Source organism: Melospiza melodia, chromosome Z (genome assembly GCF_035770615.1).
Source record: "Melospiza melodia melodia isolate bMelMel2 chromosome Z, bMelMel2.pri, whole genome shotgun sequence".
NCBI classification, from domain to species: Eukaryota; Metazoa; Chordata; class Aves; order Passeriformes; family Passerellidae; genus Melospiza; species Melospiza melodia.
This window is the reverse complement of record NC_086226.1, coordinates 30,393,338-30,419,082: the sequence shown is the minus strand read 5'-3', so window position 1 is coordinate 30,419,082 and position 25,745 is coordinate 30,393,338. Positions and strand designations below refer to the sequence as shown.

Sequence of the window (25,745 nt, the reverse complement as noted above, 5' to 3'; positions counted from 1 at the left end):
CTCTAAACAGCTCCTACGGATTATTCGTTCATAGTGGGTGGGGTATTCTTTCTCATTTAGGAAGTCTCTATTAATCTTGTATTATTGATTTCAAACACAGAACACAAGCAGTATTTTATGAAAAATTAACTCCATATTTTTTTCTATCTATAGGAGGGAGTAGAAGGGAGCTTTAAATCCATCACATGATATGACTTCCTGCCTCTTAATAAAAATAATTTATCTTGAAGGGAGACTCCCAGATGAGTTTTCAGTGTGGAAACTGCACAAGATTGCTTTTCATGTGAGTTTATCCTTGAATAAAACTTACATACAGTTAGGAATCAATTTTTTTACCATAAAAGCTTATACTTTTTTACTTCTGGTTTGGTAAAGCAGATGGGGCACCAGGCTAATGCTTTTCAGCCGGAGATTCATATGAGGAAGTTTTTCTGGAACCCATGGCAGGAGGTTTGGAGCTAGATGATCTTCAAGGTCCCTTTTAAGCCACACCATTCTATGGTTCTGTGATTTTACGCAGCAAGACTTTTCCAAGGCATACAGAAATTGTCACTATAGTCCAAAATACACTATAATATGGTAAGACACTGTCATTCTGTCAAGTGATCCAACATTGGTTAAGAAGTGCTGCTTCTTGAGGTGTCTTTTTACCTCTTCCATCTAAATATCTGCAACCATGTTTGCTGCCTTCCCCTTCATCACAGTTTAAAGACTTAATCAGAATTTGATTTATTCTGATGGGGTTTTGGTCCTGAACCTTGTAGTGAAAGGTGCCTGTTATCCCTCCCAGGTGGATCAGGAAAGGAGAGGTTATTAGCCAGTTGCAGGATATTTATGCTGACAATTCTGCTTACAGTTTATTCTTACCACAGGGTTCTTCTCAGTGTCATGTCAATTAGCACAATTCTTGACTGCCTTTTTAAGCCTCAGACTCTTTTCATAGGCTTGGTAACAGTGAATTGAAAAGTCATCCACGAACTAAAAACACAATGTTCAAGAAAGTTAGTATGTTTGGCTTGACAGCATCAACTAAATTGAACAAGAAGTCTGCAAGTACGGTTATTTATTCTGTTGTTGTTGTTGTTGTTGTTAGTGGCTCTTCAATTCCTATTTTCTTAAGTCGATTTGGCCATTGATTTACCTGATGACTTCAGTACAGTTATGGCAGCAATTGCTGACTTCAATGAGGAAAAGCTTGATCATAGCCTGAGGCCATTCCATTTATTAAAATACTGAAAAGCAGGTGTTGGAAAGTCAAGGTGAATCCATAGAATTGATCCCTAAATTTGTAAAGATTGACAAGATGTTGGCATGCAGGTGCCTTAAGTGTTATGGCAAAGGTGTCTGTATGCATGCTTTGATCCCTCTACAGGGGATGTACCCTCTGTGCTGGTTTTGGCTGGAGCAGAGACACACAGCCATGAAGAAACTTCCTGGAGAGCTTTACAAGTAATTTCATGAGCAATAGAACAGTTGGCCTTGAAAGTAATGGTCATGGCTCAAGTGAATTCAGAATATGGCTTTCCAGTTGCTTTCAGTCTTAAAAACTGGTTCATGTAATTTCTAGTTTTGTCCCAAGTTCAGCTCAGCTCAGTTATATTGTACTGAGCTAAGTAAAAAAGAAACACAAATAACTTCTGTGTTATTTGGAAACCTGAAAATATTTACAGAGGTGTAAATGAAGTGAAAAGAAATTAAATTAATGGAAGCACATGATTAGAAAATTTATATGACAAGACAGGCCCTAAATGTAACACAGGAAAATAAAAGAGAAGCAACAGAGTGAATGTGTTTCAGTAATGTGTGCAGAGTGACTGAGAGGAAATGCATAGGTCACACAAATTCTGCTCATAAACGTGTTTTGCCTTTTTTAGACTAAGCAGTATCTTCCATTTTATGCCAGAAAATGAACTCCCCTATTAGTAAAGCTGTTAGAAGTATTTCAGTAAGCATCAAGACACCCTGTTCTCCCCCCAGCTCTCTTTACATATTTTTCTAAACATGTTCATGTGACATATAAACACACACTAGAAGCCTTAAGGAAAACTAAAAAAAAAAAACCAAACTTGAAAGCTTGCCATTGTAGGGAATACATACAACTTAGGGCAGAGGTATTTGGCATCTAATATCTCTAGTGTGGGAAAGCATTCAAAAGGGCAGAGGCTAGAAAAATAATCCAAAACCACAAAATGGCTATTGACACTCCAAAAGAGCAACAAAAATCTTTCTCTGCTTTTGTAGGCTCCAAATAAAGCTGTAGTACAAACCGAACCAAACCTCTAATTTTTCTCCAAGGTCCAGGAATATCTGCCAGTCACCAGTAGAGTGAAACTCAGGTGTCCTAAGACAGTGACTTCCAGAGGTAGAACATTTAAAGGACCAAAACCATTGCACTCTTAAGGCATAAAACACAGTAAAATGATGGTAATTTCTAAAGCAAGCCATCCATGAGCCAGCAGTATGCCCTTGTGGCCAAGAAGGTTGGTGGTGTCCTGGGCTGCGTTAGGAAGAGCAGTGCCAGCAGGTCCGGGAGGCCATCCTGCCCGCTCTGCTCAGCCCTGGTGAGGCACATCTGCAGAGCTGGGCCCAGTTCAGGGCTCCTCAGGACAAGGAGGACATGGAGCCCGGGCAGCACATCCAGCTCAAGGCTACAAAGTTCCCAAGGGATAACTTTTGAGGACAGGCTGAAGGAGCTGGGCCTGTTCAGCCTTGAGAGGAGACAAGTGAGAGGGGACCTCATCAATGTCAGTGACTGCAGGGAGGGGTCAGAGCAGGGACCAGGCTCTGCTCGGCAGTTCCAAGCAATAGGACAAGAGGCAATGGGCAGAAACTGATGCCCAGGAAGTTCCACCTGAACATGAGGAAGAAATGCTTTCTGATTTCCCAGAGACGTTGTGGAGTCTCCCTCACTGGAGATGTTAAAAATCCATCTGGGTGCAATCCTGTACCATGCGGTCTAGGATGGCCCTGCTTGGGCAGGGAGGACCAGATGACTTGCTATGAGCCCTTCCAGCCTGACCCATGCTCTGGTTCTGTGATTAGCCTGAAAACACAACACTGAGGTGTGAGAGATGTAGGAGCAACACTTACCCGTTCACGCTAACAGAGAAGTGACACATGGCAGAAAAATATCTCTGGTATAATTTTCACTAGCCACCCATTATTACCAACTACATTCTACTATTCTGATGTAATAGATGTGATGATGTAATAATACTCAGAGTTTATGTAATTTTCTTTAAGCCTGTATGAGTTTTAAGGGAGATATGAAGTCAGCTGTGCTTAATACCATTACTGCTGTCCATCCAAGTAGTCAATGGCACTCTATGTATATGCAATTCTTAGTGATGTTTTCCTGGTGAAGCTACAAATATATTGACTTCTTTGGGTCATCACTGCAAGTCTGTGATTACTTGGCTTAAAACACACTAACACAGTGAACTTAACAGGATTTCAGACTGAATTTCACTGTAAGTAAAGCATCTTTACTGAGTTTTGGAGTGAGCTAGCACTGATCCATTGATAAAAGTAATTTCCTTTAAAGAAAAAAGTTAAAATGTAATTAATAACATGACCTAAAGTATTGGTTTAATTCTTAATAAAAACTTCAAATATTTTTGATTTTAAAAAGTAATGTCTTCAATTACAATATGAAACAATAGTTTATATATATATCAGCTGTCCAGCCCTCAGTAATCTCACTCTTGCGCCGAGAACGGCACAGGAACAGGCATGAGGCAGTGTTGTAGAAAGAGCAAAGAAGGCTTTATTCAAGAGAACCACACGGTTTGTTTAGTGATACGATACATTCTATTTGATTAGCTAACTAACAAAAACATCTTCCTCATACACCGTCCTTGAAAAGAACAGAGACAAAGTAGAAAAACACCACCTGCAGATTGTTTATACTTAACAAGTTATCACGTCCTTACAACTCCCTAAAAATTCTCACAAGCCGCTGTGAGAAGCGCTTGCCGTTTCTCTCTCTCTGTCCCATGACATCCACACAGTAAGTTTTGAGGAATTATTTTAAGCTATCTCATAGCTAATGGAGTAAAAACTCACATTACTTTTTTTTTTAATTTTAATAGTAATGGGGGGGGGGAAAGCATTGAAGTGATAGAAGACTAAGCCTTATTTTTTACAATTCAGTCCAAAATAACTGTATTTATTTATAATTTTAAAAACTGTATGTATTAAACAGCCTAAATAGTCACCTCAAAAAAAACCCCATAAACATGTACAGGTGCTATACACAGATGTAGTGTGGATTGCTCTGAATTGCTATGACAATGATCTCTAACATTCCATTCAAGTGAATGCTCATCTTTCCAGATGGCACCGAGGCCCACAGTAGCTAAACCTATGGCTGCTGGCATGATAAATGCTCCTAGCAATGTTTAGTAAAGCATGCAATTAGAGTCCCAAATGACACCACATTTCATTGTAAATCTTAGTTTTATACTTTGTAATGATGGTTTTAACTTGTTCTTTTTCCTCCTTCACTAGTATCAGCTCAGCTTTCAGTCTTTGCTTGTTTGCCTCACTTCCCCTATTTAGTTTTCCTTTCCTCACTAACTCTTACACAATTAGGACATTTCTTTTCCTGGTGCATCTCATTATTCCCTCTTTTCAACTCTGAACTCCTGTGCATACAGTCAGTACCCTTTTTGCAGCCCACTCTTGGTATCTCACTGCATAAGCAGCTTGCATTAAAAGGGCTGAAATTGAACTTTTTTTTACAGAAACTGGAGTTTTAAAAGACAGGCAAGCAGGAATATTTCGAAACCTTATATACACAACTTTGTGATGTCAGTCACCATCAAGCACAGAGGGAAGCCCTTAAGTACCTGCCAGTTCCTGAACAGATTTGCCTCATTCCAGTAACCTTGCTATTTCTACAAGTCGTGGGCATTCCTGGCTGCACAAAGGCAATGCTCTGTAATGGAAGTGATGGGGCCTCAATTCACGATTACTCTGCGGCAGGATAGGTAGCATATTTCTCTAGAATTTGAGAGTCCTGAGTGTGTAATAGGCTGTCATTAAATCGAGCTTACTGTGCCTCTTATCAGTTACAGCCTAAGGCCAAGCAGTGATCAGTGCCCAAGGTCCACCCTTCTGCCTGAGCATAACAAAGCCTCCCCATCAATCTGAGGCACCTGTCTCCAGGGGTGCAGATAAGCCCAGGGGAGAGGCAGAATTTCAGGTCCCTCCCTTACCTGGCCACAGGCTGTGCCTCTTTACAGCTCTTCCAAATAACCTTCCCAAGAGCTTTACTTCTTCCAGTCACTTCACAGGGAACCTGGATGGCTTTGCTATGCACACAGGATAGCTGAATTTATGACCCTGAGACCTGTAAACACTGCTCCGAGTTCACACACTGCTCCCAGGGACACACTGGTCCCAGAAGTTTAGTGAATGGCTCAAGAGTACAGAATTCCTGAAATTTGTACTATTTCTGGGGTCATTAAGTGCAGCATTAAGCATTTACTACATAGTAAATTTCTCAGGTAAATTTCTCAATTTCTGAGCAAATACATGATTAAAAACCTTAAAACAATCTACTCTGTTCTCTTATCCAGATTGCAATTTCTTAATAGCAAATAGTCATGCCAGAAAGTAGTGAAACCATAAATAATACTTACCTTGCTAAAAATAACCAGTTAAGTCCATTTTCTGCTATATCATAGCAGATGATAAATAATAAATAAATATCATTCACCAAGTCACCATCTATTATTAGGTGCTGATGCTTTCCTTCAACCTCCATTGCAGCCAGCCTGTGCCTCACCTTAACTAGGAATCTGTAACCCCAAATTGAAAGGGATTGTCAAGTATTTCCTATTTAGATGGAATTGATAGGGTGGGAAGCATTCAGCACCTTGCAAGATTAACCCTTAAAAACCGGGGACTAATTCCATCAGTAGACCATGTCACATTTACACTGCAGGCTGTGGGGTACTGATCTCTGAGCAAACCCTAAATGAGACGCTGAAGAAGGGGGAACATGAGCCTCTGTGCTGCTGCAGCTATACTCTTTCCTGTAGCCAAGCAAAGTCATATAGTGTTTGCTCGACCACTGCTGCACAACCTTGCTTAACTTCACAGAGATAATTAGATTTGGGTGCCTGCATTTGTTCCCTTCAGAAGACTGGAACCGGGAGTTAATGCAATGTTCAGTCAGTCTTCTTAAACCAAGGCTCTCTTTAATCTTAAGGAACTAAACATAAAAGAAAGTGACATTTACAATAATTAATGAGCGTATGCAACTGTCTCCTCTAACTCTTACCAAAGGCATCCCAAGCTTGTATACAACAGCCAAACTTTCAGACTCCATAAGGGTGTCTTCCTTGGTCACTTTCCCACAGTCCTCCATCCAGTGCCTCAACAGCTAAGGGTTTTATCTTTTTAACCATTTACAGGCCATCTTTTATGGCTGTTTCTCATCTGGCAGAACAGTTGTGTCATGTGGCAGGAGCTAAGGTAGCTTTTTCTCCTTTATAAAGAATAGCTTAGCCATTGTATTTAACATTAAAATCATGGAAGAGTGTGGGGTTTTGCTTATTTCTGTAGCTGTTAGGAAACACAGGCAAACATGTAAAGTATTCATCACATTGGCCATGTCTTTTGGTAGTTATGCAAACAATTTGTTTGCAAGCCATGCTCATGATTGCCACAAGTATAGCAAATATAAAAAGAAAATGTGGAATATTTAAAACAAAAATATCTGTCCCAGGGAAATGTACAATGTTGCAGGGGAAAGAGAAGAAGAGGAGGTAAAAACTGAAATTAATAAAAATTTATGAAATAACTGGAAGAAAATGAGATGGCTTTTACTTGGAAGAGAAGAAATATTTAGGTAATTCAGGTTTTTTAAAGGTTGTAAAGTCAGTATTTTAGCTTCTGATTAAATAAATTAATGTCCATGGGTATTAACTATTAATGAAGACCATGCTTTTGCAAAGCATATCTAAGCTTTCAGTATGAGTAGTCCCACTGATGCAAGCAAGGTAAGTTATGAATTAAAATGAAATTATTAATTAGGTTTTTAACACAAGTCATAGTTGTGCCACATCCATACTTTGTTGGATTTTTTTAAGAAAGAGCGTATTAAAAAAGGTGGCATTTTCTGTAAATCTGTTCCAGTAATAGTATCTATCTATCTATCTATCTATCTATCTATCTATCTATCTATCTATCTATCTATCTATCTATCTATCTATCTAATTTAAATTAATATTAAAAGCAAGCCCTCATAAATACAATATAGCCTTGAAAAGTATTCCAAGATAATTTAGTGTGCTTATTGTAAAGATTCATTAATATCTTTAGAAAAGAAGTTGGGATATGAAGGGCTTGGGGGTGCTGTGGGTGAGAGGCTGCACATGGCCCAGCCATGGCACTGCCAGCCCAGAGAGCCAAAGGTGTCCTGGGCTGCACCCAGAGCCCCGTGGGCAGCAGGGCAGGGAGGGGATTCTGCCCCTCTGCTCTGCTCTGCTCTGCTCTGCTGAGACCCACCTGGAGCACTGCACACAGAGCTGGGCTCCCAGCACAGGAGGCACAGGGACCTCTGGAGACAGTCCAGAGGAGGGACACAAAGATGGTTGAAGAGATTGAGCTCCTTTCCTCTGAGGAAGAGCTGAGAGAACTGGGAATATTCAGCCTGAAGATAAGAAGGCGACTTGTGTCCTTCCAGTACCTGAAGAGAGCCTACAAGAAAGATGGAGAGAGACAACTTACAAGAGCATGTAGTGACAGGAAAAAGAGAGTTTGTTTATATTAGATTTCATAAAGAAATTCTTTACTGTAAGGGTGGTGAGGCAGTGGCCCAGTTTGCCAAGAGAAGCTGTGGATGCCCCATCCCTGAAAGTGTTTAAGGCCAGGCTGGAATGGGCTCTGAGCTACCTGCTCTGGTGGAAGATGTCCCATAGCAGGCAGGCTGAAACTGGATTAACTTTAAGGTCTCTACCAAACCAAACCATTCTATGATTCTGATTCTATGGCACAATGACTAATGAAGCAAAGCCTACAGCAGTGTATGTATTATCTACCTTCTCCATTTCTTCCGTGATACACAAAACATGCAGTAAGACCATGGTTATATCCTGAAATTAAAGATACACTCTTGTAGGCAGTTTCTCTACCTTAGCTCAGAGAGAGGGGTGTCATATTAATTCAAAACCACAAAAATATTGAGGAAAAACATGCAAATAAAGTTTCTGATTAAGTGTGTTTTCAGATTTTCTATGTGACCTTTTCAGCTTTCCTTTTCTTTCTCAGCTCTGCTTTGATTCTTTCTCTTAAATGAGATCTAGGCTGCCAGCAGTGAAGTAACCCATTTTACAAATCCTGCTGTAGCTCCATCTGTTTTGGTTGAACTTTGTCTTTACTTTGTCCCATCTAAAACCCATAAGCACTAATTAAATATATTATAAAATGCAGATGAGGTGTCTTGTGACTGATAAGGTTCTTTTACAAAGCTTACAGTGTGTTTATACTAAAGCTTGCATAGAATAAGACCAATTTATTTTAACATTCACAACATAAAGTATCTAGTTGTCTAAACAGTCTAACTGAATTATACTATTCTTGCTATGTGGGAGTAGTACAGAAAAGCGGCAAAATTGATACTAGGTCATTATTAATGATTTCCAGGTGTAAACTTCAGGGGTTTTATATTTTTATCTAAAAATACATTTTTTTCTTATTTGTTTTCTTTTTCTTTCAAATCTTGAAAACATATACATTTGTGAAATATTTCAAGGGTGAAAACAATCAGTTGATAATGTGTCAGCAAATTTTCTTTTTGCATTTGCATCTGCCTGCATTAATTACTAATATGCTCATCGTTGTCTTTATTCAAGTTTTTTACATATGCTGCATGAGGTCGGGTGTGCAAAATATTGATAAAATGTTACAAAAGGAGATTTACCTTGGTTTTCTTATCTTTGTGAATTTATTTTATGCCACTATAGACACTTCTATACTCTCAGCTTTTTTGGGGTTTTTTTTCCCCTTATTAAATTAGATTTTCATCTTCCTACATAATCTGAATTCTGTAAGCTACACAGATGTAGCTCTTGCCACAGTATTTCATACTGAAAAGAGAATGCTAAAAGAGAAATACAGATGGATAGACTTCTAAAATATTCAGGTCTGATTTCTGCATTTCATTAAGCATGGTCACAAGAGAGCACTGAGTAAATAGTGGGAAAAAATCTTCATGGAGACATTTACAAATTCCTCCCTTGACTAGGCAGACATGATAATTCTGGTACCAGTATTAGGATTTACATTGAGACAGCAAATTATTCCTTTCTGTTTATATAGTCTAGAAAGACGGTATTATGTAACATAATCACAAAAAATACCATAAATAAATTATTAAGAATATTAAAGTGAAATACTTTGAAGCAATATAGTACTCAACAGATGTCCACAGAAAGGTGATTAAATTAAGAAGTGATACAGATATTCATGAAAATGGCAGGGCAATGGTTTTTGGTATTCTGAAGTCATTTCATCTGACACCTTGGCTGTTGAATCAACAAAAAAGGTAAATCATATTTGGTTTTTATAAAGCTAAACTTATTTTTGTCAACCCTTCTGGAGATTGAAAAAGGATATAGAGAAGTTCTGGTCCATTTAACAAAATATTGATCTTTTAAGCCTGAAACAAAAAGTTTTGTTTTGGGACACTCATTTGAGGAAAAACTAAAGTTCATAAAATTGCCCTATGAAGAAACATCATTTTATACAGGATTACAAGGCCTGAGGAGACCTCTCATGTCAATGCCTACATTTATGGAATGCCTATTGGCATGTGTGTAAATATTTTACAGAAGATGAAATAGCTTCAACAAAGGACCCTAGCTCTAGAAAACTCCATCAGCTCCTAGCTGGAATACTTGGCAGAATCCAGGTTTGGTTTTCTTTCTGCCTTGATTGGAACAGAGAAGCAGTGAACCTTCAGCTCCACTGTTTTGAAATCCCCCAGGAGGACCCGAGGCCCTTGCTCAGTGTTTTGGTTTAGACAAAGAGAGACAACTTTACAAGCTCAGAGCAAATGCACTCATCTGAGAGCTGTGTATTTATGGCACTCTTTTCAGGACCGTAAATCTGTCTCCTGAAGAGGAAGGAACTCAGTTCTACTTTCCCATATGTGGAGTGAATGCACAAGCCACATTATTCAATGAAGGAGAAGATTATGTTCTACTGGGAAAAAAATAACCTATTCATGCATTTAACCAGAATAAAAAATTTTAAGTCTCCCTTAGAAGGCATTTCTGTTACTTGATAAAAAGAGCAATTGTTCATATCCCACTCTCAAGAATAAGTGGTATTCTTATTCCTTCTACTAAGAAGGAATAAGTAAGAAGAATGTCCAGGAAAATTAGGCATAATTTGAGCACCTTTGGAATTTGGAAGTCCTTAATTTTCAGAAACTTGTTGATTGACATAGTCATTAGTATTCCCAAGGCCATGTTCCTTGAAGTAGAACAACCAGCAGGGCAAAATATGATCAATCAAAATCACTGTAAAATGCAAAATTTTAAAGCATTGTTTTTAAGCAATTGCAAAAAGATAATAAAGAGATAAAAGGAAAAAAAAACACAATCCAGAATAAACTTTCAATGTGAATGTCAACAACAGCCACTACAACATAGTATAGAAAGCAGTTTCTTCCTTCCCCTCCCCACTTCCTCCCCTGAAATGATGATGAAATTTCACCGGTTCAGTTCAAGCTTCCACTGTCCACTTATCTTCTATCTTTGCCTATGTGCACCGTTTGACCTTGTGCAAAGAGTGAGCTGAAGCAGAGAATGAAACTAAAAATCAAATATACACAAAAAGTGATTTTCAACTAGATCAACTCTTGAAACAGGGTTTTGCAAAGCTGTACACAAAGTAACATGCTGATTCAAGAGAGGGGACAGGACTGGATGGAGCAAACCACAGGGACCAGTTGTAGCTACCCTGAGAACTTTTCTGTATTGGTTTGGCACAGCCTGGTTTTTTGTAGTGGAGGAACCACAAAGGTGGTTCCTGTGAGAAGCTGCTGGAAGCTTTCACTGTGTCCAGCAGAGCCAAACCTTGATGTCAAGAAAATCAAAACAAAGTCACAAGGTTACAGCTTCTAGTCAGCGAAAAGGAGGAGGTGAGAGAGAACATGTGAGGGAAACAACTTGGAAAACACCAAGGTCTTTGAAGAAGAAGGAGGAGGAGGAGGTGCCAAGATTCCTCTGCAGGCCGTGATGAGACCATGGCAAAGCAGCTGTGCCTCTGCAGCCTGTGGGGATCCACTAGGGATGCAGAGATCCACCCTCAGCCCATGGGGATCCATAAGGGATGCAGAGATCCATGCACAACCTGTGGGGATCCATAAGGGATGCAGAGATCCATGCACAACCTGTGGGGATCTGTAAGGGATGCAGAGATCCATGCACAGCCCGTGGGGATCCAAGGGGGATGCAGAGATCCACCTGCAGCCCATGGGGGAGGTGCCCATGCAGGAGCAGGTGGATGCCTGGAGGAGGCTGTGATCCAGTGGGAGAGCCAGCAGAGAGAGAGTGACCACCACAGCAGTTTCAGGAGGAGTTTCTGCCCGTGGGAGGGACTCTCAGTGCAGCAGGTGTGGTTTGGCTGCTGCTCGTGGGAGTGAACCCACGCTGGGGAAGTTCATAGAGAACTGTTCCCATGGGAGGGACTCCATGGCCTCACACAGGAAGGATTCCTCTCCCGCAGCAGTGGAAGAAAGTCTTGGTGATGAACTGACCAAAATTCCCCAGCCCTTTATCCCTGGCAGCGAGAAGGAGGAAGGAGCTGGGGGGAAATGGTGTTTTATGGGCTTATTTTACTTCTCATTATCCTCCCCTGAATCTGTGAGTAATAAATTTCACTTTGCAACTAAAGTTGAGCCTGTTTTGCCCTTGAAATATTTCTTCCAGTCCTTGTCTCACTCAGGAAGCCTTCAATAATTTTTTTTCCCTTCTCCCTCCTTTGCCCAGCTGTAGCAGGGGAAGGTGAATGAGCAGCTCTTGTGGGTGCCTGGTGCTGGGCCAGTGTCAAACCACAACACTTCCCAAGTGCAAATGTCATCGTGCAAACACTGACAAGAGCCAAGCAGTCTACTTACCCCTTGCACAAGAACATAAACATTATGGTCTAAAATATAAACCTTCTACAGAAGTACAGAATATGTCACTTCACCTCAGTCCTAAAAAACGCCAGCTGAGCTGTACTGCTGAAACATTTGATGTGATGACAAAGTAACTCATCACAAAGTGAGGTTTTAGAAAACAGCGGCCCATGTAACATGGTGCACTTGTCTCAGTTACCTCCTTAACACACAGGTGATCAGAACACCTGGACTCTGGAGATGGGTAGGCAGCCGAGTGGGAAAGGACACAAAGTACCCAGGAAGGAATGGTCCTCATAATGCAAACATCAGTCTCTATTTTTCAGATAGTCTGGGAACAGATCCGTATGTTCCAGTTTATGAGGGCACAGATCCTTTAGTCAAGCCTCCTTTCAGTCTGGAATAACAAATATCACTGTCTCATCTAAAGAGGTACCAGCAGTTTTGATTATGTGAGCTTTCCCCTGGATGATCCATAGAAGCAAACATTGTTAAGACCATCACTCACTTGTCTTCCTATCTACAGAGGAGTGGCAACACTACTCAATTAAATTGTTCTAAACACCATTTGTTAAGAATATATTTCAGAAGAAATATTGCAGGGAAAAAGAGGCATAGTTACTTGCTCTACAAGCATTTTATCACAAGTTCAGAAACTAAATTTCTTTAGCAGCAAATGCCCCATTAAATTCTTCACATTTTAAAAATTATGTATTGCCCTATGGCCTTATTACATTTTAAGAAAGTAATGTAGCATTCCTAATTCTTCAGGAATAAATGAGTGTGGAGACCTGTGCACTTGTATTCATTCTTTGGCTGCTGCAGTATTCAGCTATAGAATTTAGTCAATTTATCTACATTATCCCGAAATATTTTTTAATAGTAAAGACAGTGTACTGGCATCAAGCTTCACACTGTGAGTACAAAGAATAAAGCTCTTTATGTAGCTGTTTGCAGCTTTCTCTAATTATTCCCTGTGTTTACTTTCTCATTTACATCCAGACATAGCTGGTAGAAAAGTTTGTGCTTCATAACTTCATCCCATTACTAAAAGATTTGCTAAATCCCACCTATCTGTCTCTGAGATCATAGCAAATAACACACATCTGAGTAAGCCCTTTAATTGTATGTATTCAGAACTTTTCAGTTAGATATCTGAGGCCTTTTACATTCATTATTTTTGAAAGCTAAAAATTGCTTTTGGGCTGTACATCTTCTTTCAGTTCTAGGACTGCGCATCAGGTTGATTGGTACAATTTTGTTTTTCTTAGAGTCTTCTAAGACATGGGAGGACTTGAGGGCTTTGGGAAGTATGTGTTTGGGGTTCAACACAACAGGTGAACAAGAAAGGAAATGGGGCAGGTACATAAGCCAAGTAGACAGCAGAAGCTGGTGATTTAATTTATAAGTTGCCTCACTTTTTTTTTTTCCCTAAGCAACTATACTTTTATAGCAGAAGCTTGAGTTCTAGATAATTTCTGACAAGAAGCACTCCCCTAGTCTCTTCTGCTCACTCCTATAGATAATACCACATGACAAAAACTGGGGGTAAGCAACTGTAGAGATAAGGTTCCTGTAGACTCCCATAGCTACTCTCTCTATAGCTGGAGGCAAGCTGCCTGTTGTGCTAAAGTGCATGCCTATGTTCTGAAACCCAATCCCCCCTTTCTGACTAGTTGCAAAAGTCATGAGGTACCCAGGGCTTCCTTCACTGCTGTGGGCTTGAGGTGTCCCCAGACTACCTGTTTGTTTCTGGCTGCCACTCCTTCAGTTCCATGCATTCCTCTGTTGCTGCTGTCAGCCAGGCTGTGAGCTCTGCACCAGTCACACAGAAGACTTGGACTCCATCGTGCAGAGATTTTCTTCAACAGTGGGAGTAGGGATGGGGAGCAGGGAACAAAAAGCAATGACAGATTTCCTTTGAAAGGCATGAAGTTCATACAGCTGAAGTAGACAGTGAAACAAGGACCTAGAAAACTCAGTTACACGATGTCCAGGCTGGTAGAAAATATATTGGATGAATTGTTGCAGAAAGAACCTACAAATACTCTGTATGGCTACAGCCTAAATCTGTGCTTTGAGATTAAGGAAGCAAAGCCTCCTATAGACAATGGAGGACCATATGGAATCTGAATCTCCTCTAGTTTGATAGTATTTCCTTGATAAAAGGATATTACCTTTCAAAAACAGTATGATTGCATATCTCAATTTAGGGAAGCACCTGTGGGAACTGCCCTCTTCCCCCCATATAGGTTCCAGATCATGTACATATCTTCCAGATATTACTTTACTATCCCATATGCACAAGAGATTTCCTCTTTCAAAAAATTCTTCCCACAGAATTAGATCATTACTACTCAGTGTTATTTTCTGTATTGGGGAAAAACCACTCCTGAGTATTTGAAAAAAAACATAAACATGACCACTTGTAGTTTAAGCAAAACCAAGTAGGTGAATTTGTTGTAAACTACTGTTTTGTGGTTAATAAAGACAGCCGTCTGTATAAACAGACTGTAGACTACTGGTTTATAATAAGAGTTCCACCAATATTGATGAAGGGCAGCATAATCAGATATGAACACTTTGTCTCCTTGCACATGCAAGACTTATGGCTGGCAACTCTTTCTATATTTTATATAAGGTTCATGGTATATTTTACATACAATTTTACAGCGCACACTTAAAGAATGAATAAAAAATTATTAGGTTTTAAATATATATCATGGCAAAGAGTTATAATCCAAGAACATGTTGACAGAAAAAAAAAAGGGAAAGACTGCAAGAGGTAAGACAGTCCAGAGACTAGTAAGAACATTAAAAAAAAAAAAAAAAACAAGCAAGAAAGGTCTTGCATGCTTATTGTTTTTTACACCAAAGACACTGATTTTGCCTCTGCAGTTTATATTAATATTCTCTGATGCCTGTTCAGAAGTTCTCAGATCTAATAGCATCTTTTTAATCCCTAAAATTACAGCCAATTAAGGTAAGTACTAAGTTTACCACCGTTTAGTCTGTCACAGTAGCACATATTTTATTACTTCTCCATAATGAACTATAAACAGTTTTCTCTGTTCAAATAGAACAGAACACTACACTAGATATCATTTAAAAAACCCTGCTCAAACTACTTTTTGATCTGAAAAGGCATTTACATTTTTGCACTGATAAAGCTTATTTCACCTTCAATGGAGAAATCTCAAATGACCATGATATATTTTTCAAATCTGATTTACATGATATATTTGTCAAATCTGAGCTAGTGACAGATCCCAAAAGAAGTGACTGGGGATGAGTCCATTCAATGCTTCTCGTAATCTTGATGTTTCAGTACTTGGCATTACTCACTTAAGTTTCTGACTTACATGAGTATTTTAAACATGGTCATCAGAAAGGACTAGACATCTTCAAAAGCATCAGCCAGCCAAACTCCTTGCATTAGCTTATTTGTTGACTGCTCCAATTCTTCCCAGCTTGGAATGATTCTATTTATTTGCATGTTATTTACTGACACTTTGCTAAATTATGTGAAAATCCTTCCTCCTGGAAATATCTGGTTGATTTTCATCATAGTTCAAGAAATGTACTTGGTTATGGGACAATTAACTTTATGTGCAAGCTTCATTATATTCTACAAAACCAAAATCCCATCTGCTTCAGTTTATAATACTTCTGCCACTATGCTTTCTTCTGTCTTTTACCAAGGAGCCTCAGGAAGAAAAAAGTAGTCTTTGAACACTGCAATTAGAAGAGACTTTTTAAGAAATCACTGCCAAGCCTTAAAGAGGCATAAACTGATGACAAATTGCATGCATAAAAATACAGGCAAAATGCTGATGACTGTACAACATGGGCGGCTCCTACTGAGGCTTAAAAGTAGTGGGTGAGCAAAATCATATACAGAGGTGTATTTTTACTTCAAGAATTGCTAAAAAGGTAAAATCAAAGATAAAATTATTTTTCTTTGATTATTTGTTGTTAACCAGATTTCACTGTTCCATGTCAGGAAATACTCCCATAATTAAAGGAATAAAAACTACCATATTTCTACTTTGACCTTTTGTTTTTAGCTGAAATGAAAAACTAAAATCCTTGACTGTTATCAAAACCAGAATTTCTTGAATGAGAATAAAAGAGGATATTTAAAGACTGAGCTACTTAAAAGTGCTTCAGTTTTGAGGAGATTCACAGGGACAATAAGAGTGTGCCTGTATTGAGGCAATGGAAGATTACTTTTTCTGAATAAATTAGTGTGTGTCTCCTTTAGAGAAAATGCAACCCTTAGGAGGTACGTAGCCCTCAAACAACAGCTAATACAAACCTGGGCAGGATCCAGGGAAGAGAGAGGTCATTTGTGTAGGTGTTCTGAGAGGAATTATCTACTCAGCCTGAAAACAGTATTTAGCAGGCACCTTACCTTGCAGTCAGCCAAATGCACAAAGTGCCACGGGCTGTGCATTTGATAGGCATCACTCAAAAGGGCTCTGTGCATCACACGTTTGTTTGTTCGTTCTGATGGCGCTGAGGTGCTCAGTGTGCCCAGTTCAGACTGCGCCGTAATCCTCCTGCATGTGCCTCTGTGTGCCAGGGTGGCCTTTTAGCACTGCTAAGAACCAGCTCCCTTCCCGAGGTCAGCCAGTCTGCTAACACTGCAGGACAGCCCTGCAGTGAGTCCCAGGAGCCAGAGGTAAGGATCAGCAGGTAGGACCTTCCTGTGAGGCACAGACACCGCTCCAGGTTCTCCTCCCTCAGTGAAGGTCCCGAGCAGGGGTCTCACCTCGCAGGTGAGGGCTCCCCACCACTGCCAAGTCCCTGTTCAACACCTGAGATTCAGGGGTTGGCAGGAACATCAAAGGGATTTAATGTCACAAGGCCCTTCTTCTGGTCTGTGTTTCAAGGTCTGTAATTAATTAAAGTGTCATTAGATTAAATGCTTATGGAATGACTGGAGCACTCAGAGGTGCTGGAGTTACCCAGAGTGCCATGAACACCTTAGTGCATGGGCTTAGCATCTTCCCCTGCTAATGGGGCTTCTTTTGCTTCCCATCAAAGGGCTGAAAAATGTTTCCACCACAGGAAACACATGAGTTGACAGCCACTGATAACAGTTTCATTTTAAAAATAAAACTTGAAATATGAAATAAAATAAAAATTTTGATACCTGGTGCTGTTTCAAGAACTGTTACTGAACAAAGTACATTATTGGGATTTAGAGTATTTCCAGTTACTCTCCAGTGACCGTGTGGCCACAGATTCATGCTCCTTTTCAGTCTGCCTCTTCCACGCAATTAATCTTCAATTATGCTGTAACAAACAAGAAAACTACTTCAGAAGGGGTGGAAAGACAGGGGTGGGGTTGGAGCCTGACGTGGTGCAAGAACCAGTACTATTTCAGTGCCATCCAACTTTGGGATTTGATATCATTTCCCAGTTTCTTACTCATCAACCAACTCAGGGTAGGGTCAATCCCTAGGACACATCCCTGTATCTGCTCTAATTATAAACATGGAAAGTGCAATTTAGTTGTGATGTTGGTATCAATAACTCCTACCCTGAGCATGCATTATGTGATTATGTATTTTAGGTAGTATATTAGGGAGACAAAGGCAGGTTTGTTTTAGCTTTTTCCTTAAGAAAAATATTCTAAAGTGTCTGTACAAGCATAGCTACCAAAACAATGAAAAAAAAATCACAAAACCAGACAGTACAAAAATAAAAGCATTCTGAACCTAGGACAGCCAGAACTCTATTAAAAACACAAAACTCTGAAGAGTCTCGTGACAAATCTGAGGAATAAGGAAGAATAAAGACAATCCCTGAGAGAGGGAATGTGAGACCTGAGAAGATAAAAATTATGAGAGACTACAAGCATAAAAGCATATGCAAAGTGCTGACTGTAGTACTGAATTCAGCATAATGATAGATGAGCAGATGTTTATGTGCGGGAGTGCATAAATTCCTTGCTTCCACAAAATAAACAACTGAGGCAAAATCTAGAAAAACAATTGGATTGTAAACAGAGAGAGAACATAGTCAAAGAAAAACAGGAGAAAACACATGACTCTTATCTTAAGGAACAATTTTATCAAGTCTCAGCCTTTCTCACCATGAAGAGATATGTGGAAAACATTTAATTCAGGGTGGTTTGGGCAGACACAGCAAGAGAAAAAAAATAAAAGACAAATAATTAGGCACACCAAGAAATACTGAGATACACAACTACTTTTTTCCCCAAAAATGGTTTTCCTACCTTTCCCATTATATCCTTTTTGTTAGATGCTGTATACAACATGAAGCATCCAGAACTTCAAGATGCTGTGCCCAAGCAAACTTTTAACATCTGACCCAGATTTTGCATTTTCTCCCTCCTTTAAAGAAATGAAAGCTCTCAAAAGCCCCATACTGCATTTTCCACAATGTATTTATCACTATCACTAGAAGTCTGGAATTATCAACTACAATTAGATAACTAAAGCTTTGCTTTACTAATTACTAGATTACAGGAACATCCTCAGTAACATTTAAGTACATAGGATGCTAGGATTAACTGTAGCACTCAAGTGTTTGAAATAATGCACTTTAATCTTTACAAGGAAGAATAAAGGCATTGTTTTTAAGGCCATCTCATTTTGTATTGACTGCAACAAAAAGAACTCCTTGCCACATTCAGTATTCAGCATTCTCTCAGATTTCTAAGTGCTTTAAATTCACCTAACACTGTTACCATCTACCTACTATTATAATAGGCATGAGAGAGGAATAATGTTGAGTTGATGTAACCATAATCAGAAATAACAGCAAAAAATCACACATATCATGTTAAAACATTCACACTTCTTGATCTAGTCGTTCATCATCTTGCATCCTGCTGTCAGCAGGAAATGTCCATTCACAGCCCAGAGAACCAGCCTGGCTGCATCAAAAGCAGCAGTAGGCTGGGAGGTGATTCTGCCCCTCTGCTCTACCCTTGTAAGCGCCCACCTGGAGCACTGCATCTGCTCTGGGATCCACAGCCCACAAAGGATGCAGACATGCTGGAGTGAGCAGAGAAGAGCCACCAAGATTATCAGTGTGCTGGAGTCCATCTCCTATGAAGGCAGGCCAAGAGGTGAGGTTGTTCAGCCTGGAGAAAGGGAAGTTTTGCAGAAACTTTACTGTGGTCCTTCAGTTCCTGGTGAAGGAATCCAAGAGATGAGGCTGCTCAGCCTGGAGAAGGGAAATTTTTGCAGAAAGCTTACTGTGGTCTTTCTGTTCCTGGCAAAGGAATCCAAGAGATGAGGTTGTTCAGCCTGGAGAAGGGAAAGTTTTGCAGAAACTTTATTGTGGTCTTTCAGTTCCTGGTGAAGAAATCCAAGAGAACTGGTGAGGGACTTTTGACACGGGTGTGCAGTGACAGAACAAGGGCAAATGGCTTCAAACTGAAACAGAATAGGTTCAGACTGGATATCAGAAAGTTTTTTACCGTGAGGCTCAGAAGGCACTGGAACAGACTGGATAGAGAAGTTGTGGACTGCCTACCTCTGGAAGTGTTCAAGGACACGTTGGATGGAGCTTTGGTCTAGAGCAAGGTGTCCCTGCCCATGGCAGGTTTGGAACTAGGTGATCTATAAGGTCCCTTCCAACCAAAACCATTCTATGATTCAATACTGTCAGTAAAATTCAGTTACTACGAACACTGATGTTATGACTATGGCATTTTACTAAATGTATGATTTACCTCAACCAGTGGTAAATCTTCCACTCAAAAAACCCAAATATTCAAAAAAACCCAAACATATAGTGTCTGCCAACAACAATCAAGAACACTTTTTTACATTTGAAACTATACAATTTTTTAGGTGTCAACAGAGAATGAGGACCTCTCCTTTCATCTTACAGGTCAGCAGTCAAAATAAGCTTGTCTAAGCATAAGTGAATGCTGTTACCTTTATGAAAGTATTCAGTACTTTATACAGTGCACTACAAATTGTTGTTTCATTCTGAGCTCTTCTGCCAAAGCTTTATTGCAGTATATGGAGTGCAAGCACATTGCAGTCTACAGGGATAATTTTAGCACTTTTAAAAACAACTGAAATACTTACTTTTAGTCAGGTCCCACATAAAAGAAGGCACAGCTCAGAAAAAAATAAAGCTATCCTGGGCTGCTGATCTGTTTTTGAAGAAGGATGCCTTTAAAATCTATTACTGGAGGAAGACAGCTTCTAGAATGAAAGGATGCAGTAAGTAAATATGTGAATGTCCAACGTAATAACAATAGGATTCCAAACCTGGCTGAAAACTACACACCAAAAGTACAATATTTATTGTAACACCATCAGATTCTCATCTGTTTAAAATAGTACCATACATTGTAGTCTCAGGAATTTCTCCTCAGTTTCAAAGACAACCACAAACAAGGGAACTACAGTTTAAAAGTGTGTTCTCAGTGCCTGCTAAGCATGATCCAACCAGCTATGAGTGCCAGGATCCTAACCTGCTGGTATGTGGCGTCCAAACTCAGCCTGGCTGCAGGGATGTTTGCAATCAGGCACTGTGCTGTTGCTTGGAGCTGGAATTCAGGAGAGACACAATTTACAACAAGTATCAGGGGGAGATCAAGTTATCTCAAGTGGGCTGACTCTTTTCCAATATGGATTTGTGTCATAAATAGAAAGCAAAATGGTGTGCCAGTTTTGGACATCAAAAGGAATTGAGACATTAGGAAAAATTTCTTCTCAGAGAGGTCTGTTATACATTGGAATGGACTGCTCAGGGAGGTGGTGGAGTGATCATCCCTGGAGGCATTCAACAAATGATTGGAAGTGTCACTTAGTGCCACAGCTTAGTTGACAATGCAGTGATCAGTCAAGGACTGGACTTGATGATCTCAGAGGTCTTTTCCAACCTAAAGGATTCTGTTAATCTATGAGTAGGGTATTCAGCTAGCTCATTAAACAGAACTGAGGTTCAGAAATGCATTTACTTAGCCAGAAAGCATAACTGTGCCCTACATTACATGGAGCACTAAGTGGAAAAAAAGTCAAAAGAATTCCAATTTTATTCTCCAATTTATTATTTCCTAATATAAAACATTTGTAACAAGATTTGGTGGGAACTCACAGAAGGGCAAATTCAGTATGATTTTAAGATATATATTATTTGTCTTTGAAAGAGAAAGTTTTTTCTTAGTAAGTGTCAGTGATTTCTGTTATACACAAATTTAACCCACCACTGATTCACTGCAGCTATGCAAACTTATTGTTAGCTTGACAGAGCTTACTGAATTGAAAAACAAAGACTGATTTAAAAATATGTTTACTGGACCACTGTGAAAAAAAACAATTTATCTTCCAGATGAATTGAGACCACCTTCCTTCCAAAATTAAACACCCATCTACTCTCTTCTGTCCCTGAATCCTGTATGCTCACATGTCAGTATATCCCTATCAGCAGTGAAGTTATCTAGAACCTGAAAAAAGGAGGTTTTCTATCCTGCAGAGTTGTGCCCCAGGGCAGTTAATGGTATCTGTGAAAGTAAAGTAATGATTTGTCATTATTATTCAAAAAATTAATCTTGCATTGGATAAAGGATTTTTGTTTCAATTTAAGCCTGATTTTGCATATTCATTGCTAGCTGGGGTTTATATAAATGTGACTAGTTTAGATATGTGTACACTGTTTTCCAGATACAGACCCAAACCTGCACACAAGTCCAAGTTCATCCATGCCAAAAGTACATGGACTTTGGGCAAGACTCAACCATTGCTAATAGGACAGCAAATCACACAGCACTGTTCAGTATGACCCCAAGCACATCCTGTCTGGTCTCTAATCAGTGCCTACTGACAGTAAAACTGCTACCTCACTCTGTGAAAGAATGTGCACATTTCCAACAAGGCAGTTTTTTGTGCCTGTAGTTCACGTTCTAAATGTATTCTACTGATAGCATTTTCACTCTAGGTCTGTAAAGGAAGAAGAGTGATTAAAAAAAAACCGCACAGTATAAACTTAGCATTAGGGATGATATTCACATTCCCTATCTCATATTTTCCAATAAGAACTACAACTGATGACTGTACTTGTTCATTCAGATAATATTCACATGCACACACATAAAAAATGGCAAAAGCTATTGCAGATAGATAACACCAAGAGAGAAATAAACAAATGTACAGTTTAGAAACCTTCTCTAGCTTCTGTTTTAAGAGGGAAAATGTAGCAAACAGTGAACAAAGGCCTTATCTGAATAAGAGACATAAAAGTGCTATTTGATAGCCCTGCTGTTCTCAGTAGAAATCTTCTGGAGAAATGCTTGCTCAGTTCCCAGAGAAATTCAGCCCTTTTGTGAGAGATCTCCCTTTCGTACTTTACTTCCTTTTTTAAAAGCCCAGAATTTTAATTTTTTTGAACTACAGAGGATTTCTGTTTAGGACTAAATGTGGACAGTCATACTGTGAATCAGATAAGCTGCATACTTGGCAGACAAAGAATTGGAAAGTGTGATGCTTCTGGCTTCAGGCTGCCATTACAAGATCCTGTCTCTTTTTGAAAAATTTCTCTTCTGAAAATCTCCAAGTGTGGATTTTTTGAGTGTTCACAATGTTACACAGTATATGTTTTAGGAAAATGTAGATAGTAATACCCTCTCCCTTTATTCTGGTATTTTTTTTAATGAAAAAAGTACTTTTTTCATTTAAAAAAAAAAGAAGTGAAATAAGGTACCTGAAAGGTTATGTCACGGTGTAACTCCAGCTGGCAACTCAGCTCCAAAGCTGCTTGCTCATTCCTCCCCCAACAGCAGAACAGGGGAGTGAATCAGAGGAAAACAAGTGCGAAAACTCGTGACTCAAGATAAAAGCTGTTTAATAGGGAAAGCAAAAGCCACACACACAGGCACAGCAAAACAAGGATTCATTCACTGCTTTCCATTGGCAGGCAGACATTCAGACATCCCTAGGATGGCTTGTGGGATGAGATAAGGTGCAGAAAAGGGCTTGATACTGTATAAGAACTGTTCAGTGATAACTAAAACATCTGTGTATTATCAGTACTGTTTTCAGCAAATCTGAAACACAGTCCCATACCAGCTACTGTGAAAAAACTTAATCACAGTGAAAACCAGCCTATTCATCACTCATTTGGCCAGGAGGATAAAACTAAGTGCCTTGTGGACCACATTATATTCCTTGTTACAATCCCATAGAGAGATGTCCTTTCCTTGCAAGGTTTTCTGTTTCTCCGGTAGTAACTTAACACCTGTACTGCTTCTAACTCAGGTGTTACACAACATGCTTTGAGGGTCTGTTAAACAGTGCAAAGGTTTTCATGGGCCATGGATGGGTCACTTTTTTTTCCTACTAGGAGGGAAATACATGATTCACAGAGTTTCAGTGGGCAGAACAACTTCTGCAGTACACAACAGCTGGAAAAATTAGTGCACTGTCATGAGAACTTCCTGAGAACTGTTTTCTCTTTCACTGCTCAAGGATACGGCTGCGGAGGAGCTGTAGAAATAGTGATGAATTATACTGCACTGATAAAGCTGATACGTACTAGGTGACGCAGGCTTGTCCATGCCTATACAGAATCATCACAGAATGGGTTGGTTTGGAAGAGAATTATAAAAGGACATCTAATCCAACCTCCCTTATCAAAATTAAATGAAACAGTGATTAAAAAAGGTGTGTGAAAAGAGTATAATTTATTTTCCAACCACTCTAGTCACAGATTTCTGGTAGTGCCTTCTGCAATCCAGAACTGTTATCTTATTTTCCTACTCCTAAATTCAATTAATTTATTTCATGGAGTTCATGGTCTCTGTGTGAAGTAAAAACTATTTAATTATTGCTTTTTAAAATGTAATTAACACCTGCACTGCCCCTGGCTTGATGCATCACACTAGTGAAGCTCCACCATCCTCAAGAGTGTATAACTGAGAGAAGAAAAAGACTCAATGTAATTTAGAATTAATAAGCTTTGTCTTTACAACTTTATGAAAAGCTTGAAATAATTTTATGAAACTTTCAAGCATATTTAAAAGAAGTGTGTATCAATATGAAACTATAACTGAAATTTTATTTCTGGTCTGAAAATCCCAAGACAGTTAAAATGTAGAAGTGAGCACACCACTTTTACAGTAAAGCTGGACGGTATTTTTCGTAAACCTAGAAAAGACACCTCTGTAACAAGTTTTTCCTTAAAAGGAAAGCAGTTTTTGTAGTTGATACACCAGCTAAAAATCGAGATCTGTAACCACAAAGCCCCTAGAGATCTACAAACAATAAAGTTCTTTGCAGAAGTCCTAGCAGATAAAAAAAATTGAACAGCACTTTTTGGGTCACTCATACTTGGAATCTAATTTCCAACAGTACCAATGTATAAAAGTGCTTAAACATTTGTTTTCATCAAAATGGCTGTGTTCACAGTGCTGTCTGCTGCCACAGATGCTCACCTGCAATCTGCGCTGTGTGCTGCAGACTGCAGCTCTCATCCTTCCCAAACCAAGTCCAAACATGCTGTCTGTACAAAGGGCATGGTGTGCTCTCTCCTGAAAGAAAGAAGAGTAATAAAGGTCAGCAGGGAATGTCTCTGACTTTTTCAATGCACGCCAAGTAGCCTTTTCTATCTACTCAGCTTTATCCTTGGAATCAAAAATAACCTGGCACGGGGCAGAAAAAACTAAAAAGAATAGTTAAATGTAACCCTTTTCCTGGGTTATCCTGGGTGAGCCACTTTGTGTTTCACTGGACTTCACACTACCCACGAGGCTGATGTAAGGACAAACACATTAAATGTTGTCAAGCATGGGAATAGGCTCCACGTGGAGAGATCACATTTCCGTCTGACAGACTTGTTTTAACCCTGTGAGGAATACAAGTAAACTTAATAGTCAGAATGACCCAATATCCTCAAATTAGAATGTTCAACATTTTTATCTGAAACATAATTTTCCAGTAAGTAACTATGCAAACCTTAGCAGAATGTTGTCTAAAGCCTTACCACTGTCAGATACAATTTATTGTTCTTCTTATATGAGTTATTTAAACATCAAATAATTTCTTTTTCTTATAAAAGACTGTCTTAGTGGCACTAACTCTAATTTGTAGCTTAATCAATCAAAATTCAATAATTAAATTAATTCTTACACTAGAAATTGAGATGCTGCAGTACAGTTAAGCATTGGTTCCAGTAACTCTCACAACCAAAAGAAGGCAAAACACACTACAGAGGAAGCTGGAACAATGAAAAATTAAGATATGCCATTTTTTGCTCCGGCATTTCTGAGGTTTACAAAACTGGAAATAAAATTCATAGATCAACTTATCAGGATAAGTTGGTATCAGTTATTGTTGGAAAATCTTTATTTTAGCTCTGAAGATTTTTCACTACTGATATGCTGTGCACATTCTTCTATACATTAATAATTTAAAATTTATTTTTATATTGAAAGGTAAAATAAGTTATCTTTGTATAGAGTAAGTTATCTTTGTATAAGAGAATGTTATCTTTGTATAATCCTCCCACAGTTTACAAAGACCAGAAGTATTTGGAAATATATTAACAATTGCTGAATCATAACTAAAATTAAAAACTACTTATGATTATTCTTTTTCACTTTGAAATTCTCATT

The 25,745-nt window shown here is 39.0% G+C and overlaps 1 long non-coding RNA gene across 5 annotated transcripts; it reads right to left on the bottom strand.

Annotated features, from left to right (window-relative positions):
- Positions 1 to 1,091: 1,091 nt before the first annotated feature.
- On the bottom strand, positions 1,092 to 25,169 carry LOC134431949 (uncharacterized). 5 transcript variants are annotated; one of them, XR_010031157.1, is made up of 8 exons: positions 22,838 to 23,474; positions 20,218 to 20,337; positions 19,118 to 19,473; positions 16,554 to 17,440; positions 13,882 to 14,001; positions 10,413 to 10,535; positions 7,519 to 7,710; positions 1,092 to 1,609 (listed from the first exon to the last, which is right to left on the bottom strand). It is a non-coding gene; the product is annotated as an uncharacterized LOC134431949 (long non-coding RNA). The 5 variants fall into 5 exon arrangements; XR_010031158.1 differs by lacking the exon at positions 1,092 to 1,609 and having other exon boundaries at positions 3,744 to 7,710; positions 19,118 to 19,259; positions 19,375 to 19,473; XR_010031160.1 differs by lacking the exons at positions 1,092 to 1,609; positions 22,838 to 23,474 and adding an exon at positions 24,567 to 25,169 and having other exon boundaries at positions 3,744 to 7,710.
- Positions 25,170 to 25,745: the final 576 nt, after the last annotated feature.